A 12,716-nucleotide genomic window follows, 5' to 3' on the forward strand; every position below is an offset into this window, starting at 1 on the left:
GCGATTCATCTCAAAAGATGTATAAACAAGGAGAGTACCTCGTTGTCGAGAAAAAACGTGCTACTGATGATAGCTCTCATCCAATCCGGTAACACCGAGAGACCAAAAAGCAAGCGAGAATCATCATCAAACTTCCCCTCAGTCAAAATAAGGGGAAACATTCCCCAAGTAACCCCACCAATCGAGCCGAACGGAGCCCGATCCTCACCTGCGCCCAATCGGTCTTAGGTATTACACATTCACCTCCCGGATGGGTGGTGGGTGGATTCCATGCAGGGGAAATCCAGCAGCTGACAATTCAGCCAGCTCGGCGCCACCGACGACGACGACGTCGTTGTCGAAGCCACAGCCAGCCACAAGCCAAAGGGAATCCAGCCTCTTCCATTTCCACGCGCCGCTGAATGAAACCGTTTGCTGCTCTTTTGTGCGGGTTGTCGATGTTATCGCAAAAGAAGTTATGTTTTCGGTTCAGTTTTTATTAAGATTCGTCCGGCGCCAGTTCGGTTATTCACGTTCCGGGACGAGCTTCAGTGTTTGGGACCGCCGGTATTGCGCTGGGGTCAACACCGTGTGTGTAGTGCAGCACATGTTCTAGAGGTGACAGTGCGTCGCGCGGCAGTTGAACGACGACGGGGAGAGGGAGACGAAGTGGCGACATGTGATCGTGTGTTTGCATATGTTTATAATCCGACGAAAAAATGCATTTTTGGTGAATGGTAAAGTATTTACAAGGCGGCTGACCTTGAGTGGATTGCGCGTAAATGCGGAAGGCAACGTTTGGATATTGCTTGCTGCAAAGTGATTCCAGCCAAGTGGATGAGAGTGTAGTGTGGGTTGTGTGCGCAAAGAAATAACAGTGACAGCTGGAGAGAATTCGTCACATGGTTACACTGGGCGACACGTGTTTTGAGAAACATTATCTGCTCATTCCATCTGATTGTAGATTCCTGTGGATAAAGGAGTTTTCTGGAAAGGTTTTTCGCATAATCGAGGATAACGGAAAAATTATGTAGAATATTTAATACACAACAATTACGGCTGTTTTTTTACAGTGTATCAAACAATTGTCCGTACAGCCATTTTTTTCCATTCAAATGTTCATAACTTTCTATACGTCATTCAAAAACGCTGAAATTTTGACGAATCATAAACAATATATTAAAGCTCCATTGGTAAAATTAATTTTTCGGAACGTTATAGAATTTTTCGTTAATTTATCAGATTTTTCAACAAAATTTTAAAACATTATATTTTAATATGTAGTTTACGAAACTTTTTAATTTTTTGTTATATTACAGCGTATACATGAGACTTACATATGCTGCTTTGTTTGAGGTTTTAAATACACTACGAAAAATATAAAAAAATGTATATGTGCACAATATTATTTGGAGATTTATCATATTTTGATCAACAAAAGTGCCAAGTGTTTTCAACTTATTACAACTTTCTCAATGTAATATTTTTGTACAGCACCTACTAAACTACATATTCATTTTTCGATCAATCAATGCATTTTTATTAATGGAAAACGTTTGGCAGATTATATGGGCAAAATATGGAAAATATAAAAACATCGTCAACTACATAAGCAAGTTTTTCATATATTTGTAGTGAACAAATTAACCCCAACAAAATTTCGTATTGAATGTCTATGTGCTAGGGTTTCCTCAAAAAAGGTTGAACATGTTTCATCCAATATTTTTTTGAGATATAGAGTAGAGTATTGAAATATTGTTTATTAAACCATCAAGCTTTACTAAAAGTTCTATAACTTTCAGAAAACTTATTCAATCTTGCTGAATATTTTACCAATGGAGCTTCAATATGTGTTTTATAATTGATCAGAATTTCAGGGTTTTGATTGACGTATAAAAAGTTGTAAACATTTGAATGGAAAAATGTTTTGACGAAAAAAATGCTGTACGGACAATTGTTTGATACACTTTGGGTAAAATTTGCATTCTACTTAAACTGCATAGTACGAAAAAAAAACCGTTTCAAAAGAATATTATTTCCCCAGCAAAAAACTTCATATTGCACCTTTTGAGCTCAGAATTCAATAAAACTTTCAACTTGCCCATGCATGCCCATTACTTTGTTCTATTTAGATGATGTAAATATCAAATCTTACGTTATTGGTTATGAATCCAAAGGATACTTTTAATAAAAACCTCAATATGATTCTATAGTAAATAAAATAAATTCTGATAAAAAGCGCATGTATTTTTGAAAATATTTATATGAAATATAAAAATAAATATAAACTATCAAATAATTGAAAATATCGTATGGCTTTGTCATGAACAACATTAAAATTGGGTCGTAGCTTTTTACACCGACCTAAAAAATGCACATCATATATCATTTCCTAGCTAAAATTAAATGCTCGAACATTGTATGTAATGAAATTTCTTTGTAAATTGTCTCTTATAGATATACCAATGCAAAATTTTAACTGTTTTAACCAAGTAATTTGGACTGTAACAAAGCATCTACAGGGGATAGACAAAATTATCGGATCAGACAAAATTTTCACTTTTCAAAAAATGTTCAACTAGCTGTAACTTTTCGAAAAGTGCATCAAAGATTCCCAAATTTTCACTGTTAGTTGATCAACTACTTGTGTATCAGTGGTCCAAATTTGAAAAAGATCGGGCTATTATGCACAACTTGCAAATTATTGACAAGAGAAAAAGTTATAGCAATTTAATTATTTTATGATTTTTTAGTAAATTGATCTATTTTTCATGCATCCCAATACATTTTCTATTAATTGAAGGCTATGTTGTTACTTTCCTTCAAAACATATTTATATTCAAGAAAATTATAGGCAATTTGAATAAACTATAATTAGCATCTCCAATTTTGAAACGATGTTTAAGTTTAAGAAAATTTGGTGTTTTATTAGAAACATAAATTTTAAAAAAGTTTTTCAAAGTTCATTATATAAGTCATAAATGGTCAAAATTTCATTGCATTCGGCTCATTGAAACCGGAGATATAACATCTCAAAATAAGTTACCGGATAATACTACTTTTTCTAGAATCTTTATAACTTCGTGCAGAATAGCCTGATCTTTTCCAGATTTTGTGTGAAAATTTGAAAATACTTGATGCACTTTTCAAAAAGCTACTGCTAGTTGTACATTTTTTGAGAAGTAAAAATGTTGCCTGTCCCAACCATTTTGTCTATCCCCTGTAAGCTTAATTCCTATAAGGACTGTTCATTTTATAAAGAGGACAACTTTGCAAGGCTATAAAAAGAAAACGCGTAGTTCAAATTTGAGCAGCCTTGGTTAGTTGTTCAGTACATTATATTAGCAGATAATAACCATAAATAAATTGGTTTAAAATTATTGAACTTCATAAAAATGTGGCAAAGTGTTTCGAGAGATCAATTTTTCAATTCCCAAAAACTAAAGATAAACACAAAATTTCTGTAAAACATCGGTGTATCGTTTTTAATTGTAAAAAAAGTGTTTGCCATGCTTCAGCAGTTTGAGTGATACATATTCTGGCAAAATATAAACCTAATCGGAATAATGGTTGTTGAGATATTAAAGTTACAAATTGGACTCGATTTTCAGAATAAAATTTATTTGTTAAACAAAAATGTACAAAAATATTAAATTTTGAATGTTTTCAATGGATCTAGTCGAAAGTACTAAAAATGCAAATTCAAATGCAGAAAACCGCTTCTTGATAGCATTGTTGGCTTGGTTACTGTGCTTCATGGCAGTTACCGGAGATAAAACCGCTTCGTTCTATGAAGGTTCTTCTAAATAACGATGCACTCTATTGCAAATACAACGTAACAATGATGTCGAAAATAAAAATTAACATGTAGTTATTTTCAAATAAGGTATATAATTACATAGGGTCAGACCTTGCTGAAAATAAATAATAATAAGCTTCTCTAGTATCAAAAACTTGCATTTATGGAGCAAAAAGTATGAAATTTTTCATTATGGCCATCATTAAGTATTAAATTTATGATGAAGAATGTACTTCAAAGCATATTTTTCTTCGGTACCATTTAAAATGCGATTCTCTTCGATACTGGACAAATTTTGAACTGATTCCGTAGTGTTATTGCATCACTGGACTTAAATAAGTATTTTTTTATCAATTTCATTGATAACAAGGCAACTCACTATATCAAGCTGTATAATGCTTGGTGCATTATTACTGACCAACTATTAAACTCTACTTTTAGAAGAATAGTATTAGATCCCAACACATTGAAAAGTTCATGAAAATTTTAAAGTTATGTATGTGGAAAGTTGTGCAGAATTTTGAGAAATGGGGTTTTCCTGAGTTTTAACGAAAACCACTTCAGTTCCATAACTAAGGACAATTTGTATAATGTTATATTTTTCCTACACTGTAGAGTAGCTATGGAAATTTATGCAAAAAACCGATAATGATTTTATTGAAAAATAAAAAGGATATCACACAAATAAGGTGTCCTCTTTATAAAATGAACAGTCCTTATTTTGTAAGGACTACGTTGATTATCAGTATCCAAAAACTAATATATTGCACCTGGTAAACACGGTGGAAAGAAAATTTTTATAATTAAAATATACGTATTTAAGGAAAAAAAAGTTTTATAACTGAAAAATATTATATTTGGCAGCACTGTATCGGAGATATATTTTTTTACTGCCAAAGGCCGAGGGGTCGGCTTCGGATTCTTTCTTCTTTCAAAATTATCAATCAAATTTGGTTCAAATTCGTAAAGTTCAATTTCATGCTCCACATTTTCTCGGTCACTGCATTGCCCTTTCAGGACAGAGCACAAAAAAAGTGAAATCTCCATACAAAAAGCTAAACTTTGGCTTTTCAGATCACTTTATATGGTCAAACATGACAACATTTTCGCTTTCCCATTTGGAAGAACCACTATTTATCCTTCTATTTCTAGCTGATAAATTGGAATTAAAAATATGCGACTGATAAAACTTTTTCATAATAGAATTAAGCAAAAAATATTAAAATCCGATAAAATCAAGTGCATTCCAATACTAGCTTTTCGGAGGCAATCAAGCTGTGGCGCGACAACGCATTGAAGTAGTAGTTTTGCTTCCTTGAAATTTGCCTGGACTACCTTACGCATGTATGTCAACAAACATGAAGCAAGTACATAGAACTCTAGAGAATACAGGGTGCGGCAGGAAAAAATGCGAAAAGTTCAAGGCACTATTACACGCTAAATATGGGATATATATGACTATTTTTTCATGACAGTGTATCAGTCAATGTCTATATTCTAGTATTGAAAAATAAAAATGAACATATTTGATGTTTAACATGTGATAATGTAAGCCTGAAAAGTGGGTATCAATAAATAGCGCGCCCAATGGTCATTAAACAAAATGACTATAATAGTAACAAAATTAGCCTCAATTCGATGAACAACCAGACCACACTGATCCAGAGCCATGTAGTTTCACATACTAGATGAAATAAGTACATATATTTGATGATACTGTAGAGAAAATTAAACATTTTGTTTTATCAGATACGAAATTTAGCGACCTGTGTACTTTTCTGCGGTTTAAAAATTCTGATAGTCTTCAGCTTCAGGCGCCGCCCTGTAAAGGTTCGTGACCAAAATGGGAAAATTTTTTATTAACTTTTCAGAAAACTGGCCTATTAGAGATCATGGAACGTTGAAACATAGATTGGTTAACGTTAAATGGACGAAAACAAGGTTTGAAGTTGAAAAACACTTTCGCATTTTTTCCTGCCGCATACTGTATAATGGCGTTTTAGATAATCTAATTTAATCACATTTTAGGGTGTTCAAGAACGAATTCTATCAAAAATTAAACTTTTGGGGTTCATCGAATTACAAATGGGATTTTCACATTTATTTCATTGAATTTTAGTGGCATATGTTATTCGGAGAACATGTAGTAGACTAGTATATTTTTTTAATTTATGTCAAGTAGTTATGAATTTTTGAAGTTCAAAAAAGTCGAAAAACACAAATTGATTTGGCGCACCTCTTAATTTTGATAGATTTTGCCAAACATCGACAAATGATTTCTTTTTGGATGCCACTTAAACTAGGCGAAATTAATGATTTTGAATTTCTTCCGTTTCGTCAAATTCAAAAAATTTCGCCTTCAAAAACTACACATTGACGAAACAAAACGGAATTCCGCGAATCTGCCAAATATTTTGAAAACAAATATATATAGTGCGAATGCTAATCGTTTAAAAATCTTCCTCATCTAAAGTTACATACTGATAAAAATTACAACAATATCTCGAAATATTTGAAGTGATAGGATAAAGTATAAAATATAGGATAGAAGATAGTTGATGTTCTAATCCAACTTCATGAACGCCATAGAGATTCCAACTACGTGGAAATGCACCTGGATTGTTCTAAGAAATGCTAGATGACAATAGACAAGGGGCGCAAGGCTCATGTTTGGGAAACGATGCTATCAGAAAACGAATCGCACCCAAGAGATATCTTTGGAAAAATATCTTTGCAAATACAAAAAAAAACGCAGTTGATTTAAAAGTTTTCGACTCTGGAAGGAGTATTTTGACAAAATTGCAAAATCCCGGAAAACTTTATGAAAGGACTTAAGCAATTTAAGGTACACTGGAATCTCTTTTCTTTTTTGCACATGGCTGGGGCTGCATAAATTGAAAAAGGCATAAAAGAGGGAAATTTATGCATAAATTATGTTTGGGCTCAAGAGGGAATCAAGTTCGCGAGAACATGTCTTACTCCTGGGAATTTGATGTGGGGCTAAGGGAGTTTCCAGAAAGTTCCCTGAGAGTCCAAAAAACGGGGTTCCAATGGGTTTCAGTAACGTTTTAAGGGATCATTTTAGGGGGTTTTAGTAGCCTTTTAAGGGCGGTCTGTCAAGATTTGTTTGCGTTTTAATGGGATTATGGGGGATTCAGGGACATTTTAATATAATTAAGGGGCTTAAAGGGCAATTCAAGGGATCTCAGGAGCCATCAAAGGGCGTAGCAAAGGGATTTGAGGGGCGCTTCAAGGTATTTCAGAGTTATTTAAGAAAATTTCAGGGTGTTTCAGAATAATTTTAAGGGCGTTCCTAGAGGTTTAATTGCATTGCAGGGGCGTTTCGAGGCATTTAAGGTCAGGGTTAGGGGGGTTTCAAGAACACCTCTGAATCAAAGTGTATTTCAGGGGCTTTTCAAAAGATATTGTGATGGGGTCCTAAAAACTTTCTGAAATTTCCTGAAATACCTCCAAGATCCCCTTGAAACCCCCTCGGACCCCATGTAATGCACCCCAAAAACGCCTTCGCAACGCCTGTGAAACCAGCCAAAGATGATCTGAGACTTCCTGAAATTCCTCCGAAACCCCCTTAGACCAGGGAATGAAATTATCAGCAAATTAAGCAGAAAAACGGCGTTTTTCGAGCAACAAATTTTATCTGTCTTTACTTTTCCTGTGAGAAATGTTTTTCGGTCGTTGCTGTTGTCCCCAATCAAAGATAGCCGGAAACTGGAAATCGCGCTTTTCATTTTCGCTATCCAACTTTATCGCCTGCAAAGTTATCGCGATAACTATCAGGAGGCAAATAACAAAAATTTGCCGCTCACGGGATTCGAACCTAGACCCTCCACAAAAATGTGTATGAGCGCGCACCATAACCACACGACCACACAAGCTGCTCGAAAGGGAATAGAAATTTTATGCATAAAAGCTACAGTCGGTGACGACGGCACTACGGAAAGGCGAACATTTCATTGCTGTTGATAATCGATTTTCGGCGCTGCGGAACGAGCGAAAACACATTCTCGGGAGAAGCCCGGGTCTGAATTTATCTCACGTCTTTTTTCGCCGATAATGCGTGTGAAAGAGTTTTCAACAATCGCGATCGTGATCGATAATTTCATTCCCTGCTCGGACCCCATGTAACGCATGCGAGACTTTCGGAAACCTTCTAAAACGTACCTATAACGCATACAAAACCCGTCGAAAATCCTCTGAAACTCTCTGCAATTCTTTCGAAAACCCCCTCAGCCCCCAAATACGCAACTGAAATTTCCTGGTACCCCGTTGAATTCCCTTGGGCCCCCTGAATCGCCCATGTAACCTTTCTTTGCTCTTCCCTAAAAACACCCCCTAGTCACCTTTGCAATAGTTTCCGTCGTTATTAAATATTCCTATGCACAATATTGTTTCTGAGTAGCTTTAAGGTGCATAAAAAGAGGTTATAGTTTATATTTTGACAGGAAGCTCGAACCAAATGCCAAAAAAATGTTCAACGGACTTTCAGGAATATGTTATGTGTATTTTAGTAAGATTAAATGACAAACGTCGACAAACCTACTGAAATCGTAAGTTGATCGTAACCCAACTAAGAATCGCAAGCCGCAAACACGCATGCATGCTGAACTGTTGCTTTATAATAGTAATGTTAGCTGAACTAAAATTATGCTATACACATTACTGTGCAAATGATTTTTCAATTGAAAAAGTAGCTCATGTTCAACCTTTCGTATTGGTATAACAAAGATAATATAAAACACTGTTCAAGCGTTTAATAAGATTTTTATTCGAGTCCAAATATTTCCTTTACAAAATAATTTAACAATTTTTTCTGCTTCTTGTTAAATTCATGTTAAAATTAGCACTTGTAACTGTATAATTTGTTTTGCTCAAGTCAAATGAGCGCTTTCGTTTCATCTTACTTCGACTCAGAGTAGAGGTTGAAAAACACGTGTTTTTCTTGAACAGCAGCTGAATTAATGTGTTGTTCAATTGTTAACCATAATGGTGTGCTAATTCACCACTGCTGAATATGAGTCGAAGTTTGATCATTAATAAACCACGAGAAGTTTATGGTTTGATTTGAGCGCTGCAATTAATCATCTCTAGGATGGCGCAGATAGGAAGGCATGCGGCTGGCAATCGACGGGTCTCTAGGTCGAACATTGATTTAGGTAAATTTATGTGTAGTTATTATTTCACAAAAGTTGTTCACAGTATAGGTGCCAATTATAAACTCTCGTGGAAATTGAAAAATTTTGCAATTAATTTATTTTTGTTCTGTTTTGATAGAGTTGAATAACAGCTTTACTATATAGTTGTTAAACGATTTAATAACAAACAGTTCAGTTGGTACACAACACTATGCATTATACTTTCTCAAAATTTTGAGTGTAGAATTAGCATTCAAGTTAAAATACACATTAATAAAAATTAAAAAAAAAATCTCCAAATTTGTGTGAACAAAACCCGTACAAAGGTTGTGCCTGAAAATTATTCAAATGTTATTCAGCATTATACTGAGTTAATCCATCGTAAATGTGCTTGTAAAATGAGTGATTGTTAGTTGGGAAGTAGGTTAAAAAGTCGGTCATTTATAGGTTAACAGTGAGGTGACGGTAGATTAACGACTGATACCAAAAAGAATGGCTATATGACACCTGTAATCAATCATGCTATGGAAAGCATCAATCTTACGGTAAAGAAAAATGTAAGCACACAGTACCAATTTTCACAAAAAAAGATGATATCTATAATATTCCGCGAATTTTTTATGAACCGAGTGAATCCAAATTTCGTATCGATCTCACGAAACTTTTTTAAATTTCGTTTCGTTTTGTACCGCATCGTCCCGAATAATGTTCATACCGTTTCGTTTCGTATCGCTTTGAAAAAATCCCATACCGCATACCCTTAGGTGTTGCCGCAGCTCTGATATGATGGTATGATTATCTCTAGAAATCCTCTACATAGAGATGAGCGGAAGTTACATACGTCGATTCAGTAACGCTGTTTGCTTTGTTTACAACAGCTGCCAACACTTGCTACAAAGCTAGATGTTCAAACTTTGTGCGTGACTTCGTTGTAGTTCAAGTTGTTTTGTTTACATTTTCTAATTATGATGGATTTTTTTTTTTCAAAATGTTGTTGAAATAGCGGAGCAATCGAATAAATCTGAAATTCATTGCAAAAGTGTTACGCTAATCATATCGGCAGAAGTGAAGCAAGAAGCAGCAATCGAAGTTTTTTCGACAAGTTCAGCAACAAAAGTGTCGTCATAAGCATGAGCTTTTGAAAGCAGAATTAATAATTTTTTATCTTTTCACTAAACATACTTATGCCGTCAATATCTCGGTATTAAAAATAAATAATTTTAATTTATTTAGTTCCAATTGCAATACCGTTCAAACGACGCCTTCCTACGAACGATAAGCATGTTCATTTGGCTCACACTTTGACAGTTCCCTCTGCACGATTGGCTCACAATGGCCGCCTCCGCAGATCTCTATAATGTAGGATTACTAATTATCTCTAATGCACGCAGAACTCGATGTACACAGAGCAACGTGTAACTTTCATGCAGCGAGCGAAAAGACAAAAGAATTTTCATGCAGATTTGTGTAACACCGGATCAGCACATTTTTTGTGTTGATCCAGTCGTACACAAATATGAGTGAAAAATCCTTTGTCTTTTTGCTCGCTGCGTGAAAGTTACTCGTGCGCTGTGTTGTTTCATTTAAGGGTGTGGTTTGCCCCGTTGATCCTATCCAACACACCTCCTGCAGTGCTACGATGCCAAAACCGCGGTCCTTGAATAGATCGGCGCGAATGCGGGTGCTCCAATGAGAGATCGGCAGTTTCACGTACAGAGTTTTCAATCGCAAGTCACTTTTGTTCGCTGAGGTCGTTGCCGTTGGTCTCGGTTCATATTATCCTGTTGCTGATTTTCCGTTTCAATGTTTCTTTACGGCTGACTATTAGGGCAGAACACCAACCCCCTACTTTCTGTTGGACCATAGTGCACATTTGAGCTTAGAGTGTGAATTCTAGTGTTTTTTTTTTTTCGGTTGGGGAATATGTGACCCTCGTCATTATGTTTGCTAAAGTGGCGAGAGGTAGAAAAATAAACAATCTAAAATCCAAGCTAGATGGTGAAATTAAATATTTAACCAATTAAGGCGACCGTAACGAGGGCGACCAACCTAAGCGAAAAGAGCTTTTTTCCGAAACATAATATAGCAATAGAGCTAGCACAGCATCCCACACACTCCCGGCACGACACTTGTATCCCTTTCATCACACCTCCTTTGGTGGTTTTACGATACTAAACAGTAAAGGTCATTTATCAGGGTTTATTTATATGTCGGTTCGCCGTCGCCACGGCCGTCGTTCGTCGTTTTGGATTCTAATTAAATGCAAGCGAGTGAAAAATGGCATTGCCTGGTGCACCTACCAGCCAGTCAGCCTTCCACACTCTACCAATTTTTGCTGGTCAGTTGGCGCCCAATTCGAATGGCTTCCACAAGTTTGCACACGTGGGGGTCACTGTTGGTTGTCTGTCGCTGACACGGCGGTCGCCAATCGGTCGTCAGCTGGTGCGCTTTGTGGAATTTCCCATAATAATTAGAATAAACCGATGAGAGACAAATTTATGGGTTGTGCTTCTGTTGAATATATGATCAACAGTTGGTCGATCGATACAAATCAAGTTTTGGAACACAATTTATATGGAACTAGCTTGTATTTCCAAAACAATCACTTCCGTATAGTTTGAACGAATAGCGTCTTTCAAGTCCTCTTCTACTTTCAACATCAAACATATGAGTGGTTGACCTTCTCCATAATTTCTACTACACGGTCAGAAAACTCATTCATTTGTGAGCTATAGTGGAACAGCTAAAAAAGAGTTAATCGCGCTTCCAGCGCTAGCGCTGGCCTATGTGCTCAAATCGCGTCAATGGAAGCCGAATAATATTCTTGACACATTCAAGAATATTATACAGCTCAAACTGATTAGATTTCAGCTCAAAGTCCAGCGCCAGCACAGGAAATGCAATTAACTCATTGTTTAGTCCCAGTTTGGGTCAGGTTTGTGTGAATATGCCTATTCTTCAATTTCAATTTTAATCTCAATTCTAATTTTAAAATTTTTTTTTAAATTTTGAGAACAAATTTCTCATTGAAAAAAATAAATAAAACGGAATAATTTGTTTTTTTTTTTGTGTGCCAAAGCTTCAGTTTGCGTAAGTTTACACTGGAAGTTCATCATTTATATGAATCTTCGGGATTTATTTTTTGTAACAGGAAATAAGCTTAGAGTTTTTAAGAGATTTCATTAGGATGTGTTCTAGAAACGTGTTAGAACAATTCCTCTTGGCATGGCAAACTATATTTCAAAAATTCCTCCGAGATTGTTGGACTTTTCGTAAAAAGCAAGAAATAAACAATACAAATTTTAAAAAAATCTTTGAGGATTCCGCATTGATATTTTCAAAGAATCCTATCAGGAAACCCACGAGCCGAAGAATCCAAAAAAATATCTGCGAAGAAAATAAATTTTCTCAAAAGTTTTGTCCCCAGGTAATTAACAAATAACTTCAGCAGGAAATTGTTCTGGAATTTCTCTAGGGTTTCCTCAAGACTTCTATTATCATAAGAATTCAGAGGCTAATGCTCAATATTTTTCACAAACTGTCTAAATAATCAAGAAATCTCTTGATATTTCTAAAACAAAATCCAGCTAAAGCCCAGCTTTGTGTGCGAAAGGAATCGGTCAAGAAATTTCTTGACCGGTTCCTGGTAGAAACTTTCTACGGTGACTGCCATTTGAATTGTCATTTATTCACAACTGCGTACTGGGATCAAAGAAAAACAGTTTCTTGGGCGGTTCAGGCAAGGGATTTCCCATGCATCAAGACAGGCCGAAAAATTCCTTCTG

The 12,716-nt window shown here is 35.6% G+C and overlaps 1 protein-coding gene across 1 annotated transcript in view; it reads left to right on the forward strand.

The window, feature by feature from the left end:
- The first annotated feature begins 203 nt into the window (after positions 1–203).
- Positions 204–12,716, forward strand: part of LOC115264937 (lachesin-like) — a 378,560-nt gene continuing 366,047 nt past the window's right edge. The window contains exon 1 of the mRNA XM_029869087.2: positions 204–716. The gene's annotated coding sequence lies outside the window, so the exon portion shown is untranslated. The remainder of the gene's footprint in view (positions 717–12,716) is intronic.

The sequence above is a fragment of the Aedes albopictus genome, chromosome 2 (assembly GCF_035046485.1).
Source record: "Aedes albopictus strain Foshan chromosome 2, AalbF5, whole genome shotgun sequence".
NCBI classification, from domain to species: domain Eukaryota; kingdom Metazoa; phylum Arthropoda; class Insecta; order Diptera; family Culicidae; genus Aedes; species Aedes albopictus.